Here is a 23,358-nt window from a genome sequence, read left to right as displayed (position 1 = left end):
CGACATGGCGTTTTTCTCAACTCTAACTGTGTAGTTTTTAAATTATGAAGAGCGAATCGCCACGACTTTCTCTCTTGGGACTAAACTATGTTCTACACAGTTTCTATAGACACTCATATCGAAATTATTTTTTACAAAGTGTGTAGGCACCCCCTTGCAAACTTGTTTGATATCCTTGTTGTGCGTTTCCACACAGTATACCTTCGGCCCAGGAAACACACCACTGAATATCAGATCGCTTCCTATTTCAGATTTTGACATTAAAAATTGATTTGGGGCCTGGCGTTTCACCAACTCTGGATAGAGAGATTCATTCCAGTTGGTGTAGTCCATTCGTGAGCTAATGTACTCTCTATTTGCCAAATCATTCAACAAATTTTCAGGTTTAACTTTTAACAGGAGTGAATCAGAGTCCTCATAATATACTTGAACTTCTCCCTCAATTGGTCATTGTACCTTGCATACATTATAATAAAATGACAACATGAGTTTTTTTTATATTTCCGTTATTGCACTCCCGCCTGCAATATTTTTATTTAAAATGATGTTTCTTTTCTTACGATGTAGGAGCACCATATCAGAGTCTATGATAGTGAACAAAGTGAAGTTTTGATCTGCAATGATTCGAGCACAATCTTTGGGATTGGTTAATCAACCATGAGTTTGGTTCAATAACGTCGATAACATCAAGTCCCTGTATACATTATAATATCAGGTACAATCGGCCATTGTACCTTGCATACATTATAATAAAATGATAACATGAGTTTTTTTATATTTCCGTTATTGCACTCCAACCTGCAATGTTTTTATTTAAAATGAAGTTTCTTTTCTTACGATGTAGGAGCACCATATCAGAGTCTATGACAGTGAACGTTGTGAAGTTTGGATCCGCAATGATTCGTGGACAATTTTTGGGATTGGTTGCAATGTCACAACGAGTTCTGTTTCGTACGCTTTCGCACATTTTACCGAAGGCTGAGTTTAAAATGAGTTTTTAGACTTCTTTTTCAACCTTCGTTTTCGCTTGTGAACGTTTACTGACATAGGTGTCAATAAACGTTTTCATATGGGGCTTTTGATCAAAATGGAGGGCTCTATGATTCTTTGTGACTTTGAAACCATTGAACACCATCCATTTCTATAGCACGTGATGTACAACGATATTCTGTTTCGGGTTGAGGTCAGCAATAAGTTTTTGCTTTAAAGGCATCCAGTGAATACTTCCCTCCTCTACTAAAGATAAATTATAGGGACTCAGAGAGCCCCTACCTACCGGCCTATTTACACACGGGAAAACAGTCTTTTACCAAGTCATGGATTTTCATGGGTATTTCACCGTCAATTTCAAAGAACCATCCCTGTACCCCATTCTCCTCAACTGCAGCAATGTAGGGGAGATTCGTAGCACATGGATCGTTAAGCCATTTTTAATTCCAACACGGCAAACAGTAGTGAGACGTTTTCGACGAGTAAAGGAAATTATTATCCAAAAAACTGCGTCTGGCTTTTCATCGGTATGCTGTCTGGTCGGATCAGTTTTCATGATACGATCCCCGTGAAAAACATACCCACCCCTCATTGATCTCTCTACAAACAGTTGCTGATCAACGTCGGTGATCAGACCTATTTCTTCTTTGCTGATTTTAAGAATCAAGTCCATCACCAGATAAGGAGTGGAAAAATAATACCCTAAATCCAACCAAAATTCCCCATAGTTTTTATCCTATTTTTGCACACAATGTCCAGAAGAGTAGTTACATCACTGGCCAAGTTCAGTTTACAGTAATCTCACCCATTTTTACACCCTCCGTTTGCCCAAACCATTTTAGCGATTTCTTAGTCACTAGTGGTCACTGACTGTCTGTAAGACAATTGTGAAATGCTTGGAAAGGCGGTAATGACACATCATCTAGCCTCTAGACAAATTTGTAGTAATCATATGCATATATTCCCTTACATGTTAATAAATCATACATTTCATCATCAGGAAAGCACTGTTTAAGTAGGGGGAAGCTATCAAAATTGTCACCTTTCTGTACCTGAATTAATTGACTTAAGGACTTGGGGAAGAAACTGAAAGAGACTGAAAAAAAGGATTTTATTCAGGCACGTGTTACCCTTGTTAACTGTTTTCCACATGAATTCTAGCAGCGGTAGCTTCCCCGATTATTTGGGTATGATATTATAAGAAAAAGAACCATCTATCCATGCGTTATCTTCGAATCCTCCCTTGGTAATGCGGGCCAACGCCGGTAAAATAAACTTTAAGTTGTAATCGGAGTTGTGCATAAAAAACCGGTACGAAATAAATCTGTCTAATGTTTACATTGCACGATCGATGTGCAATCCCCTCTACAGTTACTCCCTCTCGACGTAATTTCCTGCCATAAACGATCATGGTCGATCATGTTATACTGTTGCAGGAAAAGTAGAACTTAGAAAATGTTAAAGGCCGAGTTTTAGTGAAATATAGAATGACTAGTTTCTAAAGACCTATATTCAAAGGACCTCGGGAAGTATTAGTAAGATCCCTCCTCCCTCCATCACAGAAGTGGCTGCCCCCCTTCTACACAAGATGCTGCATACGCCCATGTACATGGGTGTAGGGAGGGGGGCAGGGGGCAGCTGCCCCCTCCCCCCCCTATACCTTCAAATTTACATTAGATATGGCTGAAAAAGCAGATGGTTGGAAAAGCAGTTGATAAAAGGCCCTCCATCACAATATCGATTGCCCCCCCCCCCCCCTAGACAATATGCTGCCTACGCCCATGTGAACAAGTAAATGTAATAGTAAGTACTGAACACATGTATTTGCTGAATAAGGTACAATACCTATACTTTTGGTAATGACATGCATAGTCCCTGGAAAAAGGGTTGTAAGTTACGCAATTATGGTCCTAATAAAACAAAAAGAATAATCCTAATAAAAACAATAGAATATCAAGAGTTCATATAGTTCTGGAACCACTCTACATTGTATATTCAAAGAAGGATTACTAAACACATTGTCCAAAATCCACACAGATTCTCCAGCTGGAGCTGGAGAATTTGCTTACTTTGATCAAATCTTTAACTTTTTTTGGCTTTTACCTGAGTCAGGAGGGGTGGTGGTGGCACTGTAATTCATTTACCCCAGGCACCATGAGCAATATGAATGGTTTTGTGTTTACAGGTAGCGAGAACTAGCGTTTTTTAGGGCTTCATTGATTCTTTGATAGTAGCCTAATTAAATAATAAAAAGAAACAAGATTTTTTTCAACTGGAACTAGGGACGAAGATTAAAACTTAAAATGAGCAGAAATTATTCCCACTCTTTGTTCTAAAGTCTTAAAATTCGTTTAAAACACTTATCATTCAAATTCAAATAACCATTTTTTTTTCAAAAGTCATTTCTGAAGATTTGGGAGTAAAGTTCAAACTTTATGGTAAAAGGCAAGGGAACGAGAAAGGGGCATCACCGCTTCATATTTGGAATGATTTACGCTTGTTTTAAGTTTTAACATTACTCATTACCATCAGTTGAAGCAATATTTTTTATTTATTTTTGACGTCTCTGTGGGAAATCTTCCTAACTCCTCCCCTAAAATAACTTCACCCAGAAAATACCTGAAACTATGTGTCTTGAACAGTCTCGGAAAGAAATATAAAATGAATACGAAAACTTTATATATAATGCTATTAACTACTGACAGCTCATCAGTCCAAGGTTTTGTTTCACTGTAATTTTAACTTTATTTTCAATGTTATAACAAGTACAAAAGAAAATATTTGTAATATAATTTGGTGTTATTAAAGTGACAATGACTCAGTGGGCTTTTGAATTTTACAGTTAGAACTTCTGAATATAGTATCGAGAAGTAAGAATCTTCGTAAATATCATTCTATTAATTTATTCTCTGAAATTAGTACAAAAATAATACTCGTTCACAACATCGTATAGTCTAATATACTGCCACAATTTTTCAAGATTTTTTCAAAATTTCACCGACAACCAGTTACGGCGTTATAGTTGGCCCATTTGAAGGCAGTGCCAAAAAGTCTAAGGCCGTAGATAAAAACAGCAATATTAGGGTAGTAAAGGGCAAACCAATAATCATGGATTTTTCCTCTGTTGGGACTTTCTTTAAGAATACATTCGAGTGAGAAAGCCCCATATCCTTCTTAAGCTTGCCTAGGGTTTAAAAAAGTTTTACTGCCCATGATGGTGTCCTTTAAGAATTATTCAATAAACAATTACACAGTTACATATGCCTAATCATGATGCATTAGTATTGCTTAAGAAGACCATCTAAGGTCGGAGAAATCTAACAGTTTGTGGTAACGAACTGCGAATAAGGAGCGATGCAACTCAATAGAAACCGAAACTCTAAGGAAAAGAGTCTTGATAACAATAGACACGTAAAAAAAAAAAATCAAATTTTGACCTTAATTCAAAATATATTAAATACATGAAGTTTAATTTTACCCATAAAAAGTTAAGAGCCTGAGTAAAATTGCCCAATTTTCAAAAACAAATTGGTAAGGACACCCTCAAAACATCAATTTACTTGAATGAAACCCACATCATTAGAATCAGTATATCAGAGAACCCTACTGTTGAGGTTTCACGCTCCTATATAGAAAAATGTAGAATTTTGCATTTTTTGTCAAAAGAAAGAGCACTGGTGTGTGTTTATTTTTTTTTATATTTCTTTTTTAATTAGAAAGTTAAATATGCCTAAATTTTACGCTGCTGTATTGCTTAAGAAGACAATCCAAGGTTTGAGGAAATCTCCACCTAAGATCTGCTTAAATATCCTTTTCATTTTGTTGACTGCTCAATGGAATATTTCCATTATAGCCGTAGGCTATATAAGCCTACTATTTTTTGGTACAAAGATCTTTAGTAGTATTAAGGAAAATATACTTGCTGAAAGAAATAGTTCATTTTGAGCTCCTGCGTTTTTTCTCTTTTGGTTAGGCCAAATTTTTTCGGCAATTTAAAATGATGATGCAATTTACAATTCGCATTGGATAAATTACTATACATTTTATTTCTCTAGTTCGGTCTTAAAAAGCCAGGATACATGATCTGTCACGCCAAATCACTGTCTTGGCAGCTGGTAATTTTGTTTCTAATTTTCTGAATAGTTAACTTAAAGTCCAACTTTTGTTGGCTCATGGCCTTGGTAGAAATGCAGAAAGAAAGAATTTTAATGTCTAAAATGCATAAAACATGCATAGAATACATACTCTGTTTATTTTTCACTGTTTAGGATATCTATAATTTACAGTTTTGAAAAAAAGAAAAAAAACAAATTAACAACGTATTGGAATATAATGGTCCAAGCCATTTAGTCTCATTACAAATTTTCAGACTCTTGTGGTGTGTCTTTCAGATTTCATGAATTTAAAATTGACCCAAGGGTATTTTTTTGAAATTTTGAGTCTGATTGTACTTTGATCAATTCTATGGCATAGTACTAATATGTATTTTCGTATTAATATTTCATAGTCATAGTACTAAAAAGTCTTGGAATTTTATTGTTTCTGGCTCTTTATAATTTTATCTTCTGATTTCAACTTCTCTGACTCTTGCGGAAGTCAGACTCTTTCTAGAAGTCTGATTTCAAGTTCTCAGACTCTTAAGTATGATTGTGTTACGATCAATTCCAGGCAAAGTGCCCTCGTCTCTCTAAAATCAAAGCATAAAAGGAAATAATGAAAGTAAATAGTTGAAATGTGAACAAAAGGCGAGACAATTTTTCTGAATTTCAAAAAAGGGTTGCAAATATCTCCTAAACATTAAGAAATCTTAATGAAAATCACCCCAATAGATTTAGCATATCCATGAACCTTAATGTAGAAGTTTCAAACTCCCATCTGCAAAAAATGTGGAATTTTACATTTTTTGCTAGAAGAAAGGTCATGGATGCGTGCTTATCAATCAATCAATAAAACATTTATTACCCACTCACGAGAAAGAACAGTGGAGTAAGACACAAAAAGAAAAGAAAAGGACATACACTGAAAGATTAATAATAAACATAAAAGCGCATTAACATCACATTAACTGGTATCTAAAATAGATGGAAGATCACTTAAATTAAAAAAATAAACTAATTGATCATAGGGATCAATGCGGCAAGCTGTTTGCTCATAGATCCTCCCAAAAAGGACAGGCAGGGCAGACGGGGCATCGTTAACTGACAAATTATTTATGCGCCTTCGGAGGTATATCAAAAATTTTGCAAATTTAAAATAATTAATCCGCAACTTCTTCCTATCCTTATTACGGAGGATGGAATTGAAAACCATGTTGGTAATAAATAGCAGGGGCCCAATATGCTATATATAGGCCACCAAGTGCCCTCCGGTTGAACTGTCCGCGATTTGGAGAGATTTTATCGTACGCAATCCTGATATTTTGTATGCATTCATTTATACTAAGTGAGCAGGTAAAAGCTAGTGAGCGAGCAAAAGAAATACCTAACCACTTAATACGGTCCTTAAAAAGAAGACACAAAGAATCATAATAAATAGAGTGACTTGACTTATTGTTAAAAAACATAAATTCACACTTAAAATTATTAATAGACAGAGCTGCCTTACTCAATGCTGAAGACAGCATTTTAAGATTATTGATCAGACCTTGGCGTGTACGACTGACTAGAAGGACATCATTTGCATAAGCAATATGACTAATTCCTAAATGGCTATAAAAATAAGTGGGAGAAAGACTACGAAGACAACCTCCTAAAACACATTTAAAAATATAAGGTGAGAGCATCCCTCCCTGTCACACCACCCGTCGGACAGAAATTGGATTTGAAACATTATTTTTCCATTTAATACGGACATTTGCAGGACTATACCGATACCCTAGTAATTTTACAACTGAGAAATTGACACCAGTCCTTAATAGAGAATATAATGCCTGTGAATGCCTGTGTGTAGAACATTATCAAATGCACCACTAATATCAGCCGATACAATAAATAGAGACTGGTGATTCATAACAACATGTTTAATGATTTTGCTTGAAAGAAAATGTGGCTGGCTAACCCATGGTTTTACAGAAACCAAACTGAAAAGGAAGTAAAATCACACTTACTTTTTTCCTCAAAGTCGTCTGATGAAATTTTGTGATAGCAATTTTGTTCAGCATTATTAAAAAGTCCATTAACTCTGCCTTTGGGGATAACAAAATCTCCACAGCTCCAGGGGAAAGGTCCGTAAGTCATGAAATTTACCCGATGTTTACGTATAGTATTTATTATTGGTAAGTATACAGGCATTTTTTGGGGGGTGGGTGGGGGGGGGGGTATTTCTCTGCGGAGATTTTCCACTGGGAGTATTTCTTGTGGTGAGGGAATTTTTGGGGGGTGAACTTTCCAGGGAAACTTCACATTTGGAGAGTTTGCCAGAATTCCTATATGAAATACTTTTTATTTGTCTAACTTTGTCTTTGCCGACTCGATTTTGTATTTGGAGATGTTAAGAAGAATTGTCCGGTGGCCGGAAGGGGGTATTTTTACTTGATTGGAATAGTCAAGAGTATTTTCCTGTAGGGGGGGGGTGAATTCTCCATGGGGGAGTTTTCCACGCGATAATTTCTCCAGAGGCAATTTTCTTCGACAGCAACTTTCTACTAGGGAGCGGGGCATTTCAAATTCTCTTTCAAATGAATGTGTCATAAGAAAAAATTGTCAGCAAGAAATTTTCCGAGTGGAATTTTCAGCTAAAATCAAACTACCAGGGGGGAATTTTCCTGGTAAGGTGGTGTATTTTACGTGGGAACAACTTTCCATGGAAGAGTTTTTGTTGGAAGGGGGAGAATTTCCCTGGAGTAGGAGATAAATTTTCTGACAATATTTAAAGATAACAGGAAATTAAATAAAAAAACAAATATTTTCAGCTCAAAGTAGTGAGTAACATCAACACTTAAAATAAGCAGAAATAATTAAGTGTATGAGGGGGTCAGCCCTTCATCAATACCTCACTCTTTACGCCAAAGGTCGTATTTTTCTTTTTACTTTCAGTTAAAAAAAACTTGGTATTTTTTAATTTTAGCACGAAGGAGTAACTTTCAGCAATAATTCTAAAAAAAAATGAAATCAACTCTACCAGAATGCGCTAATATTTAACAGCTTTATTAATAGTTAATCGTTATTTTTTGATACCATAACCCTGAGCATCTGTACCATTTTACTATATTAGTAGGCGATATTATTTTCTACGTGTTTGCGTAGACTAGTACACAGTATTGTCACCAAGCTATAATTTTTTCTTTTAGGACTCACTGTGTCGTCGCTATACACAAGCTACATAAAAGAACAGCAAAGTGAAAAAAACTCAATTTTCTGGTTTTTATTGCCAAAAAATATAGAATACGCTGGTCTTAAAGGGGGATACGAAGAGGAATTTAGCTCAGAAGGATCAAACTTCTATTGCTGCATGTCGCCCTGCCAATCCTCTCTTTGAAAGCAAACTTTCAAATGGTTTATGGTAATTTAAAACAATTCATAAATATCAGATACGACATTTAGGCGGAAAAGCACGGTTTGTAAGGAATTGTCATTGGAAAGAAAAATTAGGCCTTATCAATCAAATCTCCATCTACAGTGAAAACTTGCCGTAGGATCATTAATTGTTTTGCCACTTTGCTATCTTGATCTGTTTTTCGTTTGCTTTTTCCCTACCACTTAAATGTTTAAATGATCTCATTTAAAGACCACTCCCAAAGTAAAGATATTTCTGCTCAATATCACAAACAAAGTCTGAATTTATCGTATTTTCAATTACATTTTATTATAATTAAATAACATAATACTTTTCTAAGACTTACATTTATTTTCGGAATTCAAGAAAGTTTTAACTATGAATCTAAACAATAAATTTGCAATCAAGTCTTGGCACTTAATTCTTGATTGCATAATTTTCAATTACAACCCAAATAAGATGCAAAACGTTCAGAACAATTTTATTTTAAATAGCTGCGTTTGGGTTTTGAAACATGTGCATAGTAAAGGCTCGAGACAGGCGAGGTTCGATTATATTTACGCATATCAGCACTTGCAGGCGTGAATACACAGGGAAGCTCGTCCACTTGTCGACTTTTTCAATCTTCCGCTCGGTATACTTCTATTTGTTTCAGTGCTAACTATGAAAACTGTGTTTTTCTGTAAAATAATATTAAAAAAATTCAATTTTTGGACCAAAAAAATTACGGGCCCTTGGTTACCTAAGCCCAAGTCCGTCTCTGTCCATAGGTAAACCAAATGTCTGTAGATGAAAATCTTCTCTAAAATAGACATAAAAGGAGCTTCTTTTTTTTTTTAGCCAAAGCCACCAAGTTCATTATGATATAACATTAATATCCATACATATTAAGGCTACATTCTATAGCAGACAAAAATATTTTGTATGTTATTTTTGAATATATATTCAAACATTTTAACATTACCTTCGGAGTACATCGGGCTCCTAGATCGTAGTTATGTATACTTAGTTATATACATGTTGTAATGTATTACGTAGGTTGTGTACATCGTAGTCCGATGTACACTCAGAGTACACCGAGGACAGTTATGGACTCGGATGATTGTTCTTTACACTTTGAGCTATTTTATGGATAAGCTCTGTTGTTTCCGACACCTGCACTTCGTCGATGGCATCATCTTCAAGGAGTGACCCGTACACTTCTTTTACATTGTCAAGGGATTCTGGTATCATGTCATTGTCAGCAAACACTTTGCTATTCACTTCCGATGATAAAAGGTTAGCATAAAGGGCTACCCCCAACATGGCTTCGCACAACACGAGAGACAGCTTTGCCTTGAAATACACTAAGCCCATTGTTACAATTTCCAAAAGTCCCGAGTCTGCCATAAGGAAGCCACTGGCTACTAGGAAACTCATGCGTGTCTGAAACTCACCTAGGACAACACCTATTATTTTTAAAAGTAGCCTACTTGTTGCAAGCTCTGCATCCATCAGACCCGTGTCTTTCCAGTAAAATGGGTGTTCTTATGTAGTGACAAGAGTTTTTTCGGCTTGACTATCACACTTGTTAGCATGCATTTGTAGAATAAATACAGGATATATCGCTTAGGTTGTAGTTAATCATTGGCAAAAAACAAATGTTCGCCTTTCCCGGATTAGGTAGCAAGTACTATATACTTTCCCCATCTAGCAGGTACAAGATGATGATTATCTTGCATGCAAAACTAGGATACTAGTATGGATGTACTAGTACAAGTACGAAATGAGTACAAATCCAGCAAGTACTTTGGTAGATCGCTTTACTGATTAGATCACCTAAAAATGGCACTAAGGAATGGAAACCACAAACTGTAGGGGAGGAGGAGTCTGGAATACTGGTTTGAAATTAAACCGTTCGAGACTTATTTTCTAATCCACCATTCCTAGCTTGATAGGAAATGGTGGATAGGAAATGGTTTGATAGGAATTTGCTGGACTTTTTAAATATTTATTTGGAATATTTTGTTTGGATCACTAGGCCCTGTGCGTTGGAATTCACTCGGATGCTCTCCTAAGGCTCAGCTCTCACTTAAAGATAATCTTTTGCTCTTTTTTTCTTGCTACTGAAAATCATGGCTTTCAAACAGTTTGATCTTGCTCTTCCGAAGTTCAAGGATTATCCCCTCTGGCCAGTAAGAATCATCAAAGCTGGTAAAGACACACGATGCAAGTCAGTTTATACGGCCTTTGCTATAGATCACATGATGATTTTCACCTCATGGATGCAAATCTCCAAGTTTATGATCCTCTCACTGATAATTTGTCTGCTCCTGCTACAAAAAAAGCTTTTGAAGAGCTTGCTACTGCTCCTGATATTTACAAGAGACTGTCAAAAACATACCTTGCACTGAGAGGTAATGATAAAAGCAAAGCAGATGGCCCAGCATTAGCATTATATAGCAGTATTAGCCTGATACAACAGCAACTTGTAGCTACCCAAGCTGAACTGAATAAAACCAAAAATGACCTGATGGACAGCATAACTCAAAAATATTCGGACAAACTGGCTAGCTCAAACTCTCTTAAGGAATCGACTGAGCTTTACTGTTAGTCAAATATAAGATGATATCGCGCTTGAATTTAACCACAAGTTTCAGCTAATCAAAAGTCACTAAAGGGACTGAGTAACGACCATGAAAATTTAAAGAACAGACTGAACAGGCTTGAGAATAAGTTGGATGGTTATAAACAAAAATCACTACTAGACAGTCTGATTTTTCACGGTGTTAGGCAGCAAACTGGAGTTGACACTCGTTCTGCTGTGTTGCTAACTATTAATCAGAAGATGTCTTTGCCTGAAATTAGTACAACTGAGGTCGTGAACATGTATAGACTTCGACTGAATAATGCTGCTACAACCGATTCAACTCAGGTGGCTTCATCTGCTCCAAGGGTCACTCCGATAATTGTGAAGTTTTCGAGCAAAGGTGTTGCCGATAAAGGGCCCAAGGCAAAATTCAAGTTGCCCTTTAGTGGTATTTTTGTTGCGGAGACTCTGACCAAGCGGAGATCTTCTTGATTTGTTCTGGAATGAACGGTGATTTTTTAAACTTTATGATTTTGGGTGATTTGTATCCCCTCGTGTGTGTGCCAACCAGAATAACTTCACAAAATGAATCATTAATCGACAGTTATTTTTGTCCGATCGAATGGTCTTCACAAGAGCTCTGCTGATGTGATAGTTTTCCCGGGATCTGACCATCGTCAGGTCATAGCAACAATTAATCAACCTGTGAAAAAAAAATGCGAAATAAGAAGTTCATAACTAGATTGATGAAAAAAGAAAATCTCCAAAAAATTGTAGAAGAGATTAGTCTTGTTGAATGGAGCCCAGTTCTTGAAGAAAAAGAATGCCCTTCTAAAGCATTAGATAGCCTCATGTCAACCATTTTACCTATTTATAAAAGAACATGCCCTTTAAAGTCGAAAAAACTTATTCCACGAAAGCCATGGATATCGATGGAAAAAATTGATGAAATGGAACTGAGAAAGAGGATATATGAGAAATATTTGGATGTTAAAACAATTAGTTCGTGTTGGTCAACTTTCGCAACCCTTTGAGGTTCTTGACTACGTAAAATTTAGTTTTTAATTTCATTTTTGAACTTGCCACCATTCATTTCAGAGAAAACGACGAAATGATCCAACAACCTCTTAATTTTGAGTTTTAACCCATCCCCCCCCCACTTTTTAGGGTGGAAATGGCATTCGGATATGAAAATTTGAATTAAGAAAATGAAATTTAAATTTGAAGGAAAATTTGAATTAAGATTTGGAGGCAGCAAGTTTGATTTGATAGGAAACGACTATTTTACGAATATTTTCTATAAATGACTAAACGAATATTTTAATTAGATACCAACTTAATGGCATTTTAAGCTTCTTTCACATGCATACACGTAAGTTTTGAAGAACAATATATAAACATCCTGAGGGGGCATCAATATTTAAGATATGCCCAGGTGGGACATGGCCCATAATTGACTGTGAACCGCTGTTGTAAGGTCGATTTCTATACTGAACTTTTATTTCAAAAACTGTTCAGGCTTTGGGATAATAAACCAAATTTAAATTTCTCATGGGCTATGACCTATTATTTTTACTTGTTTGAATTTTGAGTTTTGCCCACATTCAGGTATCGATAATGTTCAGGGGAAAATATCATAGGCAGCGCAATCGCGCTGCCTAAGTAAAGAGCGATGTTGGCACAATGTATTTTTTTTCCATACCAGGGCACTTTAGATCGGATGAGTTGTCGTAGAAGCTCCGAAAAGGGCTCATTCGATTGGAAATCGGAATGGCTAGAGCCCTGTTTAATAGTCGAATGTGATTGGAAGGCAGATAGAAATTATGTTTTGAGGAGGACACTCCCCCCACAGCCCTCAGGCAAGGGTTGTAAGTTAGGCCCCAGGGGCATAAAAAGTTTTCATAGAAAGCTTTGTCGTAGGAACTTCAAAAAGGCTCATTCGATTGGAAATTCAAAGGGTTAGTGCTCTTTTTAGTAGTCGAAAGTGATTGGATGGCAACTAACTCACCCCCCTCTCACGCCCGCCTTTTCTCCAAGCACATCCAATCAAAATCTTGCAATAGCCATTTTGTTCAACGTAGTTGAAAGTTCTGAAATCTAGGTTTTTGAGGATGACAATCCCTCACAGCCCTCAGGGCAAGGGTTATAAGCTATGCCTTGGGGGCACATAAATTTTTCATAGAAAGCGTTGTCTTAGAAACTTCAAAAAGGACTAGTTCAATTGGAAATTGAAATGGCTAGTGCACTTTTTAATAGTCGAAATTGAGTGGAGGGTAACTAATCCGCCTCCCATGCCCATTATTTATCTAAACACATCCAATCAAAATTTTGAGATAGCCATTTTGTTCAAAGTAGTTGAAAGTTCTGGAAATTAGGTCTTTGAGGATGACAACCCCTTTTTAGGGTGGAAATGGCATTCGGATATGAAAATTTGAATTAAGAAAATGAAATTTAAATTTCAATGAAAATTTGAATTAAGATTTGGAGGCAGCAAGTTTGATTTGATAGGAAACGACTATTTTACGAATATTTTCTATAAATGACTAAACGAATATTTTAATTAGATACCAACTTAATGGCATTTTAAGCTTCTTTCACATGCATACACGTAAGTTTTGAAGAACAATATATAAACATCCCGAGGGGGCATCAATATTTAAGATATGCCCATGTGGGACATGGCCCATAATTGGCTGTGAACCGCTGTTGTAAGGTCGATTTCTATACTGAACTTTTATTTCAAAAACTGGTCAGGCTTTGGGATAATAAACCAAATTTAAATTTCTCATGGGCTATGACCTATTATTTTTACTTGTTTGAATTTTAATTTTTGCCCACATTCAGGTATCAATAATGTTCAGGGGAAAATATCATAGGCAGTGCAATAGCCCTGCCTAAGTAAAGAACGATGTTGGCACAATGTTTTTTTTTCCAGACCAGGGCACTTCATATCTAAGGAGTTGTCGTAGAAACTTCGAAAAGAGCTCATTCGATTGGAAATTGGAATGGCTAGTGCCCTTTTTAATAGTCGAATGTGATTGGAAGGCAGATAGAAATTATGTTTTGAGGAGGACACTCCCCCCACAGCCCTCAGGCAAGGGTTCTAAGTTAGGCACCGGGGGCATAAAAAGTTTTCATAGAAAGCTTTGTCGTAAGAACTTCAAAAAGGCTCATTCAATTGGAAATTAAAATGGCTAGTGCTCTTTTTAGTAGTCGAAAGTGATTGGAGGGCAACTAACCCACCCCCCTCTCACGCCCACCTTTTATCCAAACACATCCAATCAAAATCTTGCAATAGCCATTTTGTTCAACGTAGTTGAAAGTTCTGAAATCTAGGTTTTTGAGGATGACAACCCCTCACAGCCCTCAGGGCAAGGGTTATAAGCTATGCCTTGGGGGCACATAAATTTTTCATAGAAAGCGTTGTGTTAGAAACTTCAAAAAGGACTAGTTCAATTGTAAATTGAAATGGCTAGTGCCCTTTTTAATAGTCGAAAGTGATTTGAGGGTAACTAGCTCCCCTGTCACGCCCATTATTTATCCAAAAGCAGCTAAAAAAAGTTTTGAGATAGCTATTTTGTTCAACGTCGTTAAAAGTTCTGGAAATTAGGCCTTTGAGGATGACAACCCCCTCAGAGCCTTCGGAAAAAGGGTTATAAGTTATGCCCTGGGTGCATATAAGATTTTATTTAAAGCTTTGTTGTAGAAACCTGAAAAAGGCCGCATTCGATTGGAAATTTGAAGAGCTAGTGCCATTTATAATAGTCGAAAGTGATTGGAGGGCAACTAACCCCCCTCTCACGCCCACCTTTTCCCCAAAAATATCCAATCAAATTTTTTAGAAAGCCATTTTGTCAAACGTAGTTGAAAGTTTTGGAAATTTGGTCTTTAAGGATGGCCCCCCCCCCACAGCCCTCAGGGCGAGGGTGTAAGTTATGCCTTCGGGGGCATATAAGGTTTTTGTAGAAAACGTTGTCGTAGAAACTTCAAAAAGACCTCATTCGATTGGAAATTGAAAGGGCTAGTGCCCTTTTCAATAGTTGAAAGTAATTGGTGGGCAACTAATCCACCTCTTACGCCGACCATTTCCCCAATCACATGCAATCAAAATTTAGAGATAGCCATTTTTTTCAATGTAGTTGAAAGTTCTGGAAATTAGGTCGTTGAGGACGAAAACCACCCATAACCCTCAGGGAAAGGGTTGTCAGTTATGCCCTTGGGGCATATAAGGTTTTTAAAGAAAAAATTGTCGTAAAAACTTCAAAAAGGACTCATTTGATTGGAAATTGAATGGGATAGAGCCCTTTTTAATAGTCGAAAGTGATTGAAGAACAACTAACCCCTCGCTCATGCCCACCATTTCCCCAAACAAATCCAATCAAAATTTTGAGATATTTATTTTGTTCAACGTAGTTGAAAGTTCTGAAAATTAGGTCTTTGAGGAAGAAAATCCTCCCCCCTCCCCTCTACAACCCTCAGTTTAAGGGTTGTAGTTAATTTAAGTAGGGTTCTATACCCTATGCTTTCCAAAAGCCAGAATATAATTTGTACTTACTGAATAAATTCATATGCATTTACTAAAAAAAAACTGTGCATTGTCGGTTTAATATGCATAAGCTGATATTTATTCCTTAAAATAAACACTTTTATTCCATATAAAAGTGAAAACATTTAAAAGAATTTTTTTAGTAAAGTACAAATTATATTCTGGCTTTTAGAAAGCATAGGGTTTAGAACCCCACTCAGATTAATTTCTGCTCGTTTTGAGTTTGACTTATTATAATTTCTGTTTATTTTGGGTTTCTTTTATTTATTGATACTTATTTGTGGTAGTTGTTCGCTTGGTAGATTATTTGATTTTATTTTTGTTCATTTTTTGTTTAATGGAGTTCTTTACTTTTTTTGGAAAAACATATTTTGTGCAAAAAGTTTTTTTCATTAATTAACAGAAAAAATACCAAGAACCCGATGCTCCAACTATCTTACCCATGTTAACTTACTGAAGAATCAAATAAGACACGTGACGTGCTTCCTTTTATGACTGCTCCGTGGTGACAGTTATGTCCCAAATTGGACGATATCCAGCTTCAATGACTAATTTGTTCCACATTTCTGGAAATAAATAACTAAAGAAATTTTTAATTTGGTTGGAGAGAACATATCATATTTGAATAAATATTATGGTTAGGTTTTGGTCAAATTTCAATTCAACGGATGAAAATCAGTCAAAACTGTAAATTCTCTTTGCACATGCAAGTATTTTTCCTCTTACCATCCAAATATATATCCAAAGAATTTGCTTTTAGCCATCCCTGCAAAAGACCAAACTAAGAGCATGTTATCCATAAATGGACAGCGAAAGGATCCAAAGAAATTATTTATAGATAATTATAACCTCCTTTATCATTTTATTACTTTTATTTTTTTTTTCCAATGAAGAGAAGATTTAAAATAGAGTCAAAAATTTTCTTTACCAGCAAAGTCGGTAGGTCAGAAAGGGAAAGTTTATGCCAGATTTGTGTTATGCTAAGCATTAAAAGTGATAAGAATTTCTTCCCATTCCCCTCGGAATTTTTTCCCTTGTATAATTCCTCCTCAAGGAAATTTCCACCATAAAAATTCCCCCTCCTCTCAGATGATTTCCCCACCGAGGGAAATTCCTGCACATGCAAAATTGAGCAGCCAAAGAGAAAGTGTAAAATTAACACCTCCAAATATCGACCCAAATGGGTCGTGTGGTAGAAAACTCACCAGATATCTGCCTTTTAAATAGAATTTATTATGTCTTTTTCAGTTAAAAAATTTTGAAAAAAAAATCATGGAATCAAATATTTTGTCACACTCTCTGACTATAGGCCTGTACAAAAGAAACCATATAAGAAAAGAAGACAAAAACAGACAACACAGAAAGTGGAAAGAAATAAAACCCAAATTGGAAAATATTTGAAGACAAAAGCTTGACAACTCTACCTTATGGTTCTTTAATCTTTTTGTGGTTGGGGAAGGTTGTGCTCAAAGGGTGCACTGCAATGGAAAAACAATCTAACTATCATATTGACTTTCGGTAATTTACAGAAATATTTCTAAGTAAGAGGGGAGAGGTAGAAATTATCATATATACATAGCGTATATACATATATATATATATATATATATATATATATATATATATATATATATATATATATATATATATATATATATATATATATATATATATATATATATATATATATATATATATATATATATATATATATATATATATATATATATATATATATATATATATATATATATATATATATATATAAATTTGACCAAAACCTAACCATAATATTTATTCAAATATGATATGTTCTCTCCAACCGAATTAAAAATTTCTTTTGTTATTTATTTCCAGAAATGTGGAACAAATTAGTCATTGAAGCTGGATATCGTCCAATTTGGGACATAACTGTCACCACGGAGCAGTCATAAAAGGAAGCACTTCACGTGTCTTATTTGATTCTTCAGTAAGTTAACATGGGTAAGATAGTTGGAGCATCGGGTTCTTGGTATTTTTTCTGTTAATTAATAAAAAAACTTTTTGCACAAAATATGTTTTTCCAAAAAAAGTAAAGAACTCCATTAAACAAAAAATGAACAAAAATAAAATCAAATAATCTACCAACCGAACAACTACCACAAATAAGTATTAATAAATAAAAGAAACCCAAAATAAACAGAAATTATAATAAGTCAAACTCAAAACGAGCAGAAATTAATCTGAGTGGGGTTCTAAACCCTATGCTTTCTAAAAGCCAGAATATAATTTGTACTTTACTAAAAAAAATTCTTTTAAATGTTTTCACTTTTATAAGGGATAAAAGTGTTTATTTTAAGGAACAAATATCAGCTTATGCATATTAAACCGACAATGAACAGTTTTCTTAGTAAATGCATATGAATTTATTCAGTAAGTACAAATTATATTCTGGCTTTTGGAAAGCATAGGGTATAGAACCCTACTTAAATTAACTACAACCCTTAAACTGAGGGTTGTAGAGGGGAGGGGGGAGGATTGTCTTCCTCAAAGACCTAATTTTCAGAACTTTCAACTACGTTGAACAAAATGAATATCTCAAAATTTTGATTGGATTTGTTTGGGGAAATGGTGGGCATGAGCGGGGGGTTAGTTGTTCTTCAATCACTTTCAACTGTTAAAAAGGACTCTATCCCATTAAATTTCCAATCAAATGAGTCTTTTTTGAAGCTTTTACGATAATTTTTTCTTTAAAAACCTTATATGCCCGAAGGGCATAACTGACAACCCTTTCCCTGAGGGTTATGGGTGGTTTTCGTCCTCAACGACCTAATTTCCAGAACTTTCAACTACATTGAAAAAAATGGCTATCTCAAAATTTTGATTGCATGTGATTGGGAAAATGGTTGGCGTGAGAGGAGGATTAGTTGCCCTCCAATTACTTTCGACTATTAAAAAGGGCACTAGCCATTTCAATTTCCAATCGAATAAGCCCTTTTTGGAGTTTTTACGACAATGTTTTCTACAAAAACCTTATATGCCCCCGAAGGCATAACTTACACCCACACCCGGAGGGCTGTGGGGGGGGGATCATCCTTAAAGACCAAATTTCCAAAACTTTCAACTACGTTTGACAAAATGGCTTTCTAAAAAATTTGATTGGATATTTTTGGGGAAAAGGTGGGCGTGAGAGGGGGGTTAGTTGCCCTCCAATCACTTTCGACTATTATAAATGGCACTAGCTCTTCAAATTTCCAATCGAATGCGGCCTTTTTCAGGTTTCTTCAACAAAGCTTTAAATAAAATCTTATATGCACCCAGGGCATAACTTATAACCCTTTTTCCGAAGGCTCTTAGGGGGTTATCATCCTCAAAGACCCAATTTCCAGAACTATTTACGACTTTGAACAAAATAGCTATCTCACAACTTTTATTAGATGTTTTTGGATAAATAGTTGGCGTGAGAGGGGGGTTAGTTGCCCTCCAATCACTTTTGACTATTAAAAAGGGCACTAGCCATTTCAATTTACAATTGAACTAGTCCTTTTTGAAGTTTCTAACACAACGCTTTCTATGAAAAATTTATGTGCCCCCAAGGCATAGCTTATAACCCTTGCCCTGAGGGCTGTGAGGGGTTGTCATCCTCAAAAACCTAGATTTCATAACTTTCAACTACGTTGAAAAAAATGGCTATTGCAAGATTTTGATTGGATGTGCTTGGAGAAAAGGTGGGCATGAGAGGGGGGTGAGTTAGTTTCCATCCAATCACTTTCGACTACTAAAAAGAGCACTAACCCTTTGAATTTCCAATCGAATGAGCCTTTTTGAAGTTCCTACGACAAAGCTTTCTATGAAAACTTTTTATGCCCCTGGGGCCTAACTTACAACCCTTGCCTGAGGGCTGTGGGGGGAGTGTCCTCCTCAAAACATAATTTCTATCTGCTTTCCAATCACATTCGACTATTAAAAAGGGCACTAGCCATTCCAATTTCCAATCGAATGAGCTCTTTTCGAAGTTTCTACGACAACTCCTTCGATATGAAGTGCCCTGGTCTGGAAAAAAAAATACATTGTGCCAACATCGTTCTTTACTTAGGCAGGGCTATTGCACTGCCTATGATATTTTCCCCTGAACATTATCGATACCTGAATGTGGGCAAAAATTAAAATTCAAACAAGTAAAAATAATAGGTCATAGCCCATGAGAAATTTAAATTTGGTTTATTATCCCAAAGCCTGAACAGTTTTTGAAATAAAAGTTCAGTATAGAAATCGACCTTACAACAGCGGTTCACAGCCAATTATGGGCCATGTCCCACCTGGGCATATCTTAAATATTGATGCCCCCTCGGGATGTTTATATATTGTTCTTCAAAACTTACGTGTATGCATGTGAAAGAAGCTTAAAATGCCATTAAGTTGGTATCTAATTAAAATATTCGTTTAGTCATTTATAGAAAATATTCGTAAAATAGTCGTTTCCTATCAAATCAAACTTGCTGCCTCCAAATCTTAATTCAAATTTTCCTTCAAATTTAAATTTCATTTTATTAATTCAAATTTTCATATCCGAATGCCATTTCCACCCTAAAAAGTGGGGGGGGGATGGGTTAAAACTCAAAATTAAGAGGTTGTTGGATCATTTGGTCGTTTTCTCTGAAATGAATGGTGGCAAGTTCAAAAATGAAATTAAAAACTAAATTTTACGTAGTCAAGAACCTCAAATTACCTCAAAGGGCTGCGAAAGTTGACCAACACGAACTAATTGTTTTAACATCCAAATATTTCTCATATATCCTCTTTCTCAGTTCCATTTCATCAATTTTTTCCATCGATTTCCATGGCTTTCGTGGAATAAGTTTTTTCGACTTTAAAGCCTTTAAAGGGCATGTTCTTTTATAAATAGGGAAAATGCTTCACATGAGGCTATCTAATGCTTTAGAAGGGCATTCTTTTTCTTGAAGAACTGGGCTCCATTCAACAAGACTAATCTCTTCTACAATTTTTTGGAGATTTTCTTTTTTCATCAATCTAGTTATGAACTTCTTATTTCGCATTTTTTTTCACAGGTTGATTAATTGTTGCTATGACCTGACGATGGTCAGATCTCGGGACAAACTATCACATCAGCAGAGCTCTTGTGAAGACCATTCGATCGGACAAAAATAACTGTCGATTAATGATTCATTTTGTTAAGTTATTCTGGTTGGCACACACACGAGGGGATACAAATCACCCAAAATCATAAAGTATAAACAATCACCGTTCATTCCAGAACAAATCAAGAAGATCTCCGCTTGGTCAGAGACTCCGCAACAAAAATACCACTAAAGGGCAACTTGGATTTTGCCTTGGGCCCCTTACCGGCAACACCTTTGCTCGAAAACTGCACAATTATCGGAGTGACCCTTGGAGCAGATGAAACCACCTGAGTTGAATCGGTTGTAGCAGCATTATTCAGTCAAAGTCTATACACGTTCACGACCTCAGTTGTACTAATTTCAAGTAAAGACATCTTCTGATCAATAGTTAGCAACACGGCATAACGAGTGTCAACTCCAGTTTGCTGCCTAACACCGTGAAAAATCAGACTGTCTAGTAGTGATTTTTGTTTATAACCATCCAACTTATTCTCAAGCCTGTTCAGTCTGTTCTTTAAATTTTCATGGTCGTTACTCAGTCCCTTTAGTGACTTTTGATTAGCTGAAACTTGTGGTTGAATTCAAGCGCGACAGCATCATATATTTGACTAACAGTAAAGCTCAGTCGATTCCTTAAGAGAGTTTGAGCTAGCCAGTGTGTCCGAAACTTTTTGAGTTATACTGTCCATCAGGTCATTTTTGGTTTTATCCAGTTCAGCTTGGGTAGCTACAAGTTGCTGTTGTATCAGGCTAATACTGCTATATAATGCTAATGCTGGGCCATCTGCTTTGCTTTTATCATTACCTCTCAGTGCAAGGTATGTTTTTGACAGTCTCTTGTAAATATCAGGAGCAGTAGCAAGCTCTTCAAAAGCTTTTTTGTAGCAGGAGCAGACAAATTATCAGTGAGAGGATCATAAACTTGGAGATTTGCATCCATGAGGTGAAAATCATCATGTGATCTATAGCAAAGGCCGTATAAACTGACTTGCATCGTGTGTCTTTACCAGCTTTGATGATTCTTACTGGCCAGAGGGGATAATCCTTGAACTTCGGAAGAGCAAGATCAAACTGTTTGAAAGCCATGATTTTCAGTAGCAAGATAAAAAGAGCAAAAGATTATCTTTAAGTGAGGGCTGAGCCTTAGGAGAGCATCCGAGTGAATTCCAACGCACAGGGCCTAGTGATCCAAACAAAATATTCCAAACAAATATTTAAAAAGTCCAGCAAATTCATATCAAGCCATTTCCTATCCACCATTTCCTATCAAGCTAGGAATGGTGGATTAGAAAATAAGTCTCGAATGGTTTAATTTCAAACCAGTATTCCAGACTCCTCCTCCCCTACAGTTTGTGGTTTCCATTCCTTAGTGCCATTTTTAGGTGATCTAATCAGTAGAGCGATCTACCAAAGTACTTGCTGGATTTGTACTCATTTTGTACTTGTACTAGTACATCCATACTAGTATCCTAGTTTTGCATGCAAGTTAATCATCATCTTGTACTTGCTAGGTGGGGAAAGTATATAGTACTTGCTACCTAATCCGGGAAAGGCGAACATTTGTTTTTTGCCAATGATTAACTACAACCTAAGCGATATATCCTGTATTTATTCTACAAATGCATGCTAACAAGTGTGATAGTCAAGCCGAAAAAACTTGTCACTACATATGAACACCCATTTTACTGGAAAGACACGGGTCTGATGGATGCAGAGCTTGCAACAAGTAGGCTACTTTTAAAAATAATAGGTGTTGTCCTAGGTGAGTTTCAGACACGCATGAGTTTCCTAGTAGCCAGTGGCTTCCTTATGGCAGACTCGGGACTTTTGGAAATTGTAACAATGGGCTTAGTGTATTTCAAGGCAAAGCTGTCTCTCGTGTTGTGCGAAGCCATGTTGGGGGTAGCCCTTTATGCTAACCTTTTATCATCAGAAGTGAATAGCAAAGCGTTTGCTGACAATGACATGATACCAGAATCCCTTGACAATGTAAAAGAAGTGTACGGGTCACTCCTTGAAGATGATGCCATCGACGAAGTGCAGGTGTCGGAAACAACAGAGCTTATCCATAAAATAGCTCAAAGTGTAAAGAACAATTATCCGAGTCCATAACTGTCCTCAGTGTATTCTGAGTGTACATCGGACTACGATGTACACAACCTACGTAATACATTACAACGTGTATATAACTAAGTGTACATAACTACGATCCAGGAGCCCGGTGTACTCCGAAGGTAATGTTAAAATGTTTGAATATATATTCAAAAATCACATACAAAATATTTTTGTCTGCTATAGAATGTAGCCTTAATACGTATGGATATTAATGTTATATCATAATGAACTTGGGGGCTTTGGCTAAAAAAAAGCTCCTTTTATGTCTATTTTAGAGAAGATTTTCATCTACAGACATTTGGTTTACCTATGGACAGAGACGGACTTGGGCTTAGGTAACCAAGAAACGTGCCTAGGGCCTGTAATTTTTTTTGGTCCAAAAATTGAATTTTTTAAATATTATTTTACAGAAAAACACAGTTTTCATAATTAGCACTGAAACAAATAGAAGTATACCGAGCGGAAGATTGAAAAAGTCGACAAGTGGACGAGCTTCCCTGTGTATTCACGCCCGCAAGTGCTGA

Source organism: Artemia sp. Qi Xiang Cuo, chromosome 12 (assembly GCF_049724085.1).
Source record: "Artemia sp. Qi Xiang Cuo chromosome 12, ASM4972408v1, whole genome shotgun sequence".
In the NCBI taxonomy this organism is placed as follows: domain Eukaryota; kingdom Metazoa; phylum Arthropoda; class Branchiopoda; order Anostraca; family Artemiidae; genus Artemia; species Artemia sp. Qi Xiang Cuo.
Note: the sequence above shows the minus strand (reverse complement) of the source record.